Source organism: Nicotiana sylvestris, chromosome 5 (genome assembly GCF_000393655.2).
Source record: "Nicotiana sylvestris chromosome 5, ASM39365v2, whole genome shotgun sequence".
In the NCBI taxonomy this organism is placed as follows: Eukaryota; Viridiplantae; Streptophyta; class Magnoliopsida; order Solanales; family Solanaceae; genus Nicotiana; species Nicotiana sylvestris.
In genome coordinates this window covers 26676732-26685658 of record NC_091061.1, presented here as the reverse complement: position 1 = coordinate 26685658, position 8927 = coordinate 26676732, and the positions used below count along the sequence as shown (strand labels likewise).

The 8927-nt window shown below is 34.7% G+C and overlaps 1 long non-coding RNA gene across 1 annotated transcript; it reads right to left on the bottom strand.

Annotated features, from left to right (window-relative positions):
• Window positions 1-874: 874 nt before the first annotated feature.
• LOC138891196 (uncharacterized) lies at window positions 875-8540 on the bottom strand. Its single transcript, XR_011407523.1, has 2 exons — window positions 7854-8540; window positions 875-1166 (listed from the first exon to the last, which is right to left on the bottom strand). It is a non-coding gene; the product is annotated as an uncharacterized lncRNA (long non-coding RNA).
• Between the last annotated feature and the right edge of the window lie 387 nt (window positions 8541-8927).

Below are 8927 nucleotides of genomic sequence, written 5' to 3'. Positions count from 1 at the left end.
CGTATCGTTTTTTTTTTTGGGAAAAGGCCGTGAAAATTCACTAGACGGCCAACTCCAAAGTCCATCCGGTTATTGAGTCTTTTTATTGAGAGCCCCGCAATTTGTGATTTACTGTGGCGAAGCACATCTCCTTTATTTTAAGGACAATCCTAAAGTGACTACATTTTCTATTTTTAGTTTGTCTCTAAAATAAAAGAAGAAAAATCCTAGTTAATTACATGCTTGAAAAGGCCATCACTTATTTATCGGATTAAAGCAAAACGCAACCGGAAAATTACAATCAAACTTGCGTAAAAGGAGATTATTTCATACCCTATTCTATAAGCCAATACTATTGAAATTGAAATTATAAATAAAGACGGAATTGACAAACAATATATTTTCAAAAAAAACTAATCATCCTATAACTAATTTAAACCTACCTTGTTAGATGAAATGAACCGATGGAACTAATTGTTTTCAAATACTTGAAACTAAACCAACTTTAATTACTAATGATTACGAAAGTTTGCTTAAGCCTGATCATTAATTTAAATAACCTATGGGATTAGTGTTCTTAGCCTTACTATATTGAATCGCGCTTCAAATATATTAAACCTACGGATTATACGAAATTACTAACCAATTATATTTGCCTAATACTTACGGATCTTTATTACTAACAAGATTCAAAAATCACAAACTTCAAGTTACTTCTATTCCTATATTCGCGAGTTCAAAGCTAGATTTTACCAACCAATTAAATCGATGCACTACATTAACTAATTACCAATTTAGAGTTGGATGTGATTCCGAAGCTACATTATTTTAAACATATGAATTAACCAAACTGAAACTGATAACTATGCAATTCCTACGGAAATACGTCCAATAGTTCAACAATCTAACAAATCTGCTCAAATTAAACAGGCATACTGTATTGACATATATTCACGTCATTTTAAGGATCTTAGGTCCGTAATCTAACGTTATGCCCTATCTAGCTGCTAATCAACAATCTTACAAAAATAGTCTTAATACAACATGCCTCTACCCTTCATATAATTGGAAACACATAACTAATATCTAACTAAAATACAATTATTCTATAATTAAATACAGAAATCTTCCGTCCATTTTATTTCAACTTTAATAATCAAACGTCGAGGTGATTCAAAGTAGTGTACCTGATAATAGAACAGAAGAAGAAGGTGAGGATTAGTAGATCAGTAGCAGACAACAGCAACAATAACCAGCAACAACCAACAAACGGAACACCCAGTGACAGATTTGAAAACCAAAATAAAAATCCAGCAATAACCAGTGAAGTAGTAGCAAATAACCAACCAAACTCAAAGAACAGACCACATGAAAATCCAGAAACACCAACAATAATCAACGGGCAAAAACAAAGTGAACCTTTTTTTTAGATTGAAAGACCAGTTAATGTTTAACCCTTAATTCTCTCTTAATGTTCAGAAAATTCTTTCTTTTAAACTCTCTTCAAATTCGAATCCTCAAAAATCTTTCAATATTTCCGAATTCTTCTCCTAATATTCCCCCCTTCTCTGTCTATAACTGACTCTATTTATATCCCAACACTGGCCCTGCCCCCTTACCTTATCAGATCCTGCCCATCATTTTCCTTTACAACCCATTATCAAGTGTTTTGTGCCCAAATGGTATGCCAGCTTACAATAATCAATTAATCCCCCATGCTTCTATGTTTTGTTCCCCACTAATACTAATCAATTCATTAGTTTAATGGTTTTTTAATAATTAGTGGACAGAGCACTCAAACCACCCATTTCTTCCTGTTTTCAATTCCCAGATTACCCCCTAAAGTCCTGAAATTACTGCAATCTAACCTAATGAACTTAAGGTTCAAAAGTGATCCTAGGTTCAATTCACATCAGATCCTAACCTGTTATGCAACCCAGCCAATTCCAACAAACACTGAACTTAAGCAAGATCAAAAAATGAGAGATTCAGTGATTCAGGGAAACAAATACACACATATTGAAAGCCTTTGAATTACTACTATCAGAACAACTCATAGGAGAATTACTGATATTGAAATAACTTCGAATTTTCTCAACTAAGCAGAAGAAAGCAAAATCCCAAACAGGCTTAAACATACAAGACGAACTAACTGATGAAGTTATTTCGAATGATTCACACAGTCAGTAGTGATAATCGACAACAACAAACAAAAATTCTACTGAAAGTGGACCAAATAAACGGTCTGATGAGAAGGAGAAAAACAAAGTAACCAAGCAATCAAAAGATTAATTAAGCAAAACAACACTGAACCTAAAACAGGTAGCAACAACTAAGAACAGAGGATGAAGAAACTAATTGACCCAACGTGAATTACAACCAGATAAAACAGGTCAAGAACAACAACAAAAATGAATGGAAAATAAAAATAGAAAAGATACCCGGAATTAAACCACACGGACCCTGCTCCGTCAACCTTGACTTCGAGTTTTTGGGGTCAAACGGACCTTAATCGAGTGTTATCGACTGAGAACAATCGACTAAGGTCAGTCGAGACCTCAAGTTTTTCCCCCAATCTAGACGAGCTCCGACTTCTTGGCATCTAGGGTTCTTCTTTGTTCGATTTGGGATTCGAGCAGTTCTCATGAGATTCGAACGGGATTAATGGTGGTTTAAGCATGAGGGAGGTCAGGTGGGTGGTTGGTGTGATTTTGGGACTCATTAGGTGATTTAGGGTTTTGGCTCGAATCTTTGATTGAAGATTCGAGAACACTGGGGATGATTCGAAGTTAAGTGACCAGGGATTCGTGTTCAAGGTGGTGTGGAGGTTCAGTGGTGTGGCTATGGCGGGCGGCGGCGTTGTTGCCGCCGGGTTTCAGGTGGGAGGATTTGGTGGCGGCTAGGGTTATCGAGGGAGGAGTTTGGTTGGTCTCTGACAGGTTAGAGACGGAAGGGGCAATGGCTATGGGGGCGGGTAGTGATTTTAGGTTTATATAGTGGAGTGGCTAAGGAATCCTGGCCGTTGGATCAATCATGATCTACGGCCTGGATCATTTTAACAGGAGAAAACACCGTCGTTTGGTCTAACAGGGGGTCCGGTTTGACCGGGTAATGGGTCGGGTACAGGGGACGGGTATGAAAGATGTGATCTTGGCCGTTGATCTATTTGAGATCAACAGCCCCGCTCAACTGTGACAAAAACGGTGCCGTTCGGGCACCTCTAAGGAGACGGACCGGTTTACGCCTTGGGCCAGCTCGTTTGGGCCTGCTTTCATTTTAATTTTTTTGCCCAAACCGAGTTTTCTTTATTTTTTTTCAACTCTTTTTCTTTTTCTACTTTTAATTAACAATCAATAAAATTCTAAAAATAATTTGTAAAACCAAAATTAGCCTACAAAAATATTAATTAAACCTTAACAACAATTAACACACAAGGTTAAACATTTAATTAAAAAATAAAATTACACAACGGCACACATAAATGACAAAATGCAACAAATACATATTTTTGTGATTTTCTTTCTTTTAAAATAAAACATGGTTTAATTAATTCCAAAATGCACAATTAAATCTTGAATGTGTATGCAACATGTATTTTGTATTTTTTTAATTAATCACAACAAGGGTAAACATTTACGGACAAAATAATTACCAAAATGTCACGCAAATTCTCAAAATTGTACACAGATGAAATTTGTTTTATTTTTGATTTCTTTTGGAGTAGTTTTCGTGAAGCAAAAAATCACGTGCTCACAGTACTGATCCAAACCGTATGTTAACAACTACTACTTGGGAGGTCATTAATGATGTTAAATTTTTACATAAATTTTATACAGCTACTGTTAAATTTTCTGGAGCATATTACCCTACTGTTACTATGGCTTTAGTACATATAGCTGAAATTTCTTTACTACTCTTTGAATTTAAGAAGAAAGAAAAATATAGGGATATTGTTGAAAAAATGCAGCAAAATTCAAAAAATATTTCTTTCCAATTCCTCCGATTTACTTAATTGGTGCTGTTTTAAATCCTTCTATTAAGATGTCTGATTGTCACCAATTAATGAATGCTTTATATACTTATATGGAGATTGGACCAACTGAAACCCCAGATTTATATACTTGTATGAACAAGCTAAATGAATATTTACAACAATTATATAATTATTATGCAAATGTAATTGATGATGCTGCTCTTAATGTAGGCAATGTTAATCCAACTATGCATTGTACCACTTCTGCTACTGTGGATGATGAAGAAGGCCTTGATAGTTTTAATATTTTTTCTACATTTTCTAAAACTCAAACCAGTATCATGAAGATTGATGAACTTCAATTCTACTTGCAGAAGCAAAAAGAGCCTCGCACAAAGGAATTTTCACTGTTGGGATGGTGGCATGAGAATGGAAAGCAATTTCATGTTCTTTTCGCTATGGCTCGGGACGTGCTGAATGTGCCAATTTCAACTGTTGCATCAGAGAGTGCATTTAGCCAAGCAAGACAACAACTTGGAGACACCCGTCACTCATTGGGAAGCAATGCTTTGGAAGTTTTAGTATGTTTCAGAGATTGGATTAGATTGGAACGAAGAAATCAAGGACGTGAAGATGTTGATAGCCCAGAAGACGAGGAACTTGGAGATATATTAACACATGGTAACCCATCCGAATTTAACACTCCAGAAGAAGGTCACTCAGTTCATATTGATTATGAAGAACTTACTAAGGCAATGCAAAACCTTTGAATTTATTCTTTTTTGGTTAATTTACTTGTTAAATTTAAACCTTTCAAATTTGTAAGTTTGAATTTTGAAATAAATGTAACACTTGAAATTTATAAGTTCAATTTTTTTCCATCTTACTTGTATTCTTTATATTAATATAACTTACCATAGTTATACAAAATACAATAAAAATTTTAAAAATACACTAAACCCGGCCCGGCCCCCTCAACCCGTAACCCGTACGGTTCAATTTTTACCCGAATGATCCCGAACCCGTTAAACCCGTTAAGAATCAACCCAGAACTGGCCCGGATCGTAACCGTACGGGTCCCAAAAAAGCGGCCCGGCCCGGCCCACCCGTTTAACACCTATTGTTTGGTTTGGTTTTCGGTTTGTTTCGATTTTTCGGGTTTTATGAACACCCTGTTCGTAGTTACTAGATAACGTGAATTGGTATCTGAGAGCATAATCTCTTCCACTTGTGTGTCTGGGGTGAAGAAAAATGAAATAATTAATTATACGAAAAAAATTTGTTGATGTTTGGGTTTTTAGTGAAAAGTGTTCCCGAAAAAAAATATATAAAAAGTATATAATAATATTAGTAAATCGAAGAGTGTTTTGATGATATTTTGAGTACCAAAAATAAGTAATGTATAGGTATTATATTAGAGCAAGTAATACGAAGTGAGAGATTAGTTCAAAAGATAATGTAAATTGATTTTTCTTCTTGAACTCATTTTTGGGCAGAAGCCATTTTCCTTTATAAGCTATAACTATACGGGACAATTGATTTTGTATTTTTTTTGCAATTTATTCTTTTAGTTTTATATTTTTGTTACAAGATATTTTTATTTTTACACATAAAAAATCTAAAAATAGCACACTAAGAAATCTTTACAGTTGTTTTCTTCTATCAAATTGTAAATGGGCATAGGAGAATAGGGGCGGATGTAGAATGATACCAATGAGTTAAATGAACCCATAATTTTCGACAGCGGAGTAAAAATTAATATGTAAAAATTCATTAAAATTGCTACAAATAGATATGAACCTATAACTTTAAAAATATAATATGTTCAATACTAAAAAACTTAAAAGTTGAACTCATAAAATTTAAATCCTAGATCTGCCTCTAAACGGAAACACATATCATATTGTTTGGTTAAAGAAACTTAATTGTATAGTAATATCAAATACGCATTCAAGTCTTGAAGATATACTTTGGGAATAAGAAACAAAGAAGATGGGTTACATGATAGCAATCACCTATTAGTGCAACCAAAAAAAAAAATTAGTATAATCCCACGGGTGGGACTTGAGAAGGGTAATTAATATGTAGGCATACCTTATATAATCGATTTTTGTGTATGCGATATACTATGCATTGAGTAATGAGTTACATATCTTGTTTAGTATGAGATGTTCTGGAGTCAAAGAAATCTAGCTTACTTGTTGTGCTTTCTTCATATGTTTGTCCTTAATGTTGATCACACAATTACTAAGTACACTTAAGATTATAAGTTTGAAAGTTATGTGGAATTAATCAATTAACATTCCTTGAATTGGGCCAGCAATTATTTCACAATTCTCTTATCAAATTTTTAGTTAAGACATAGGTGATGTGCAAGTTCATTAATGATAAATTTTCATAAAGCACTATCTTTTAGTAGTAATTAGTCTATAGATACCATTTGCTATATTACGGGTTATAGATACCTTTTATGTGGCTATATGATGTATTTGATGCATTTAAGTTATTGTATTCATGAATACAGTAGCAAAAATAGGCGTGAATCAGAGAAGTCCAGCTAATCAGTTGTTGTATTCGAGTGTATTCGACTGTATTTATGGCGTGGAACATGGGATTACAGCTGGACAGATTACTGTATTCGACTGCACTCACGGCTTGAAACAGGGGATTACACTGTTTTAAAACGGAAAGTGTATCAATTAACATAAAAGATTAATAATATAACTCAACAAACTCAATTATAACACACAAAATTTATATTTTCGGTTATAAAAAATTTTCTCAACTGGAAAAACCCCCAAAAACATAGCAATCTTCAGATAAGTTATATAATACATCTGAATACATAAATTATATTAATTGAAAAAACATATGTCACACTACAAAACTTCACTAACCTTCTTAAATTAATAAAAAGATTTCGCAAAGCTTGAAAAGGGTTTTCCAATATTGAAAGTGACAAAAATTCGTTTTAAAAGGATTAACTCAGAGTCGCCACCTGACATTGATTTCGGTGTGCGAGGTCACCGTTTTTAAAATGATTTTTCCTTTCAAAAACACTTTGAACTCTAAAACTAGGTCCACATCAGAGATTTGGGTAAGGGGGTTCATTTGGCTCGGGGAGAAGTGTTAGGCACTCCCAAGTCCCGTGAAAGTCACGGTTGCGTACTCGATCTAGTTGGCTTTTAAAATATTCGATTTGAGGTAATAGCACAGAAAAGAAAAATAAATATAAAAAGGCTCGAGGTCGTCCCCACCTAATAAAAGAAAAATAAAAATAAAAATAAAAATAAAAGCTAGCCTACATTATACTTCCTCCACTATGTTCGTCACGGCCTCCAAATACATGTACTACGGGGCATATCCCGGATAAATATATACAAATCCTTCGGGGTATTCCCCGGATAAATTTAACTAAAGGAACGACCTCTCACCTCAAAACTAACAAAAATCTTAAAGCTCGCCTGCCCAAGTGTGGTCGGCCTAAACATACTACCACCATTTTAAAAGTCCAATCAATAAGCAAGATCTAAACGATATGCAACTCAAAACGTCACATACCAAACAAAAATCCAATTGAAATTGTCACAGAACCCAATGTCATTTTGGCCTAATATACTTTCATTTTTATGTACAAAATCCACGATCTATAGCTCTTCTTAAGTTTGATGGCACAAATTAATTCACTATAACTCTCAACTATTCTTGTTACTTAACATACAATATCCAGGATATTCAAAAGAACGACAAAGAACAAATTTAAACAAAGAAAAGAACATTACTAAATCATCTAAAACAAGGCAAATAATCTGCAAAACAAAACAAGCCAACAAGGAATTTCAAGATTCAACAAGAAAAATGTACCCAAGCACGGAAGCAACAGAGAAGGGTTAGAGTGAACCTCAATACGTTTTCAAATGTCGAAAAATTCCAGCAACTACCACAGATAGGATTGCGCGGCTAACAACGATTTTGAACAAGACCAACAGACCGCACCTCGAACGGAACCTCGGATTTACAAACGGACAGCTCGTCAACTCGACTCGAATCTATGGTGGCGTTTTGGGCGCTGTTGCAGCAGATTTCAGATGTGATTCGAGAGCTATTTCGGACAAGGCTTCGGCTACGTTTTGACTGATTTTTGGTGAGTTTTGGGGCTGAAGTTTGCTGCGTTTCAACTGAGTTTTTTAGAGCTGATTTGACGGATTTTGGTGCTGGTTTGCGGCGGGTGGCGGCGATGGAGGTCTCGCCGGAGATGGAAGCCTTCTCTTTTTAGTTCCTGGAGCTTCTACGGTTGAAGATGAAGAAGCATGAACAGCCGAAGCTTTTGGAGATCGGGCCTTTTCCACTGGGAGATGGGGTTGTCTTGTTTGTTCTTGAAGATGAAGTTTAGGGTGTTGTTTTTGGTGAGGGTAACGGCTGGATGGCTGCTTGTGGCGTGGAGAAGATGGTCGTTGATGGAGTTCGTTTTAGAGTTAGCGGCCGAGAGGGGTCGTCGAGTTCTGTCGTTGATGTTCATAAAAAGAAGAAGGTTCCCCTAGGGTTTTGGTCTTGTGTCCGTGAAAGAGAACGGCTCATTCTCAAAATGTCCAGGTCTAGGTTTTTTTGATTTTTTTTCTTGTATATTATCTTAAATGGGTTGGGTGTCTAGGTTTGGGCTTTTGAGTTAATGAGCTAAGGGATTAGTTTAATTGGGCTACAAGCAAGACTAAATTGGTCCAAAAACTAATTATATTCTCTCCTCCTTTTGTATGTAAAAATAATAGAGCAAACAAGATAACTATTAAAAATACTACTTAATCTTACTTAAGAAAATAACTATTAAAATAATACTAATCGTTTAAAACAAACTTATTTTTTGGTATTTTTTCAAGATTAAAAATGATTACAAAACTTTAATGAAACTATTTTCGTAATTTTTATTTATGTGATAAAAATAATGTAAAAGAGTCAAAATTAGTTGAAATAACTATAT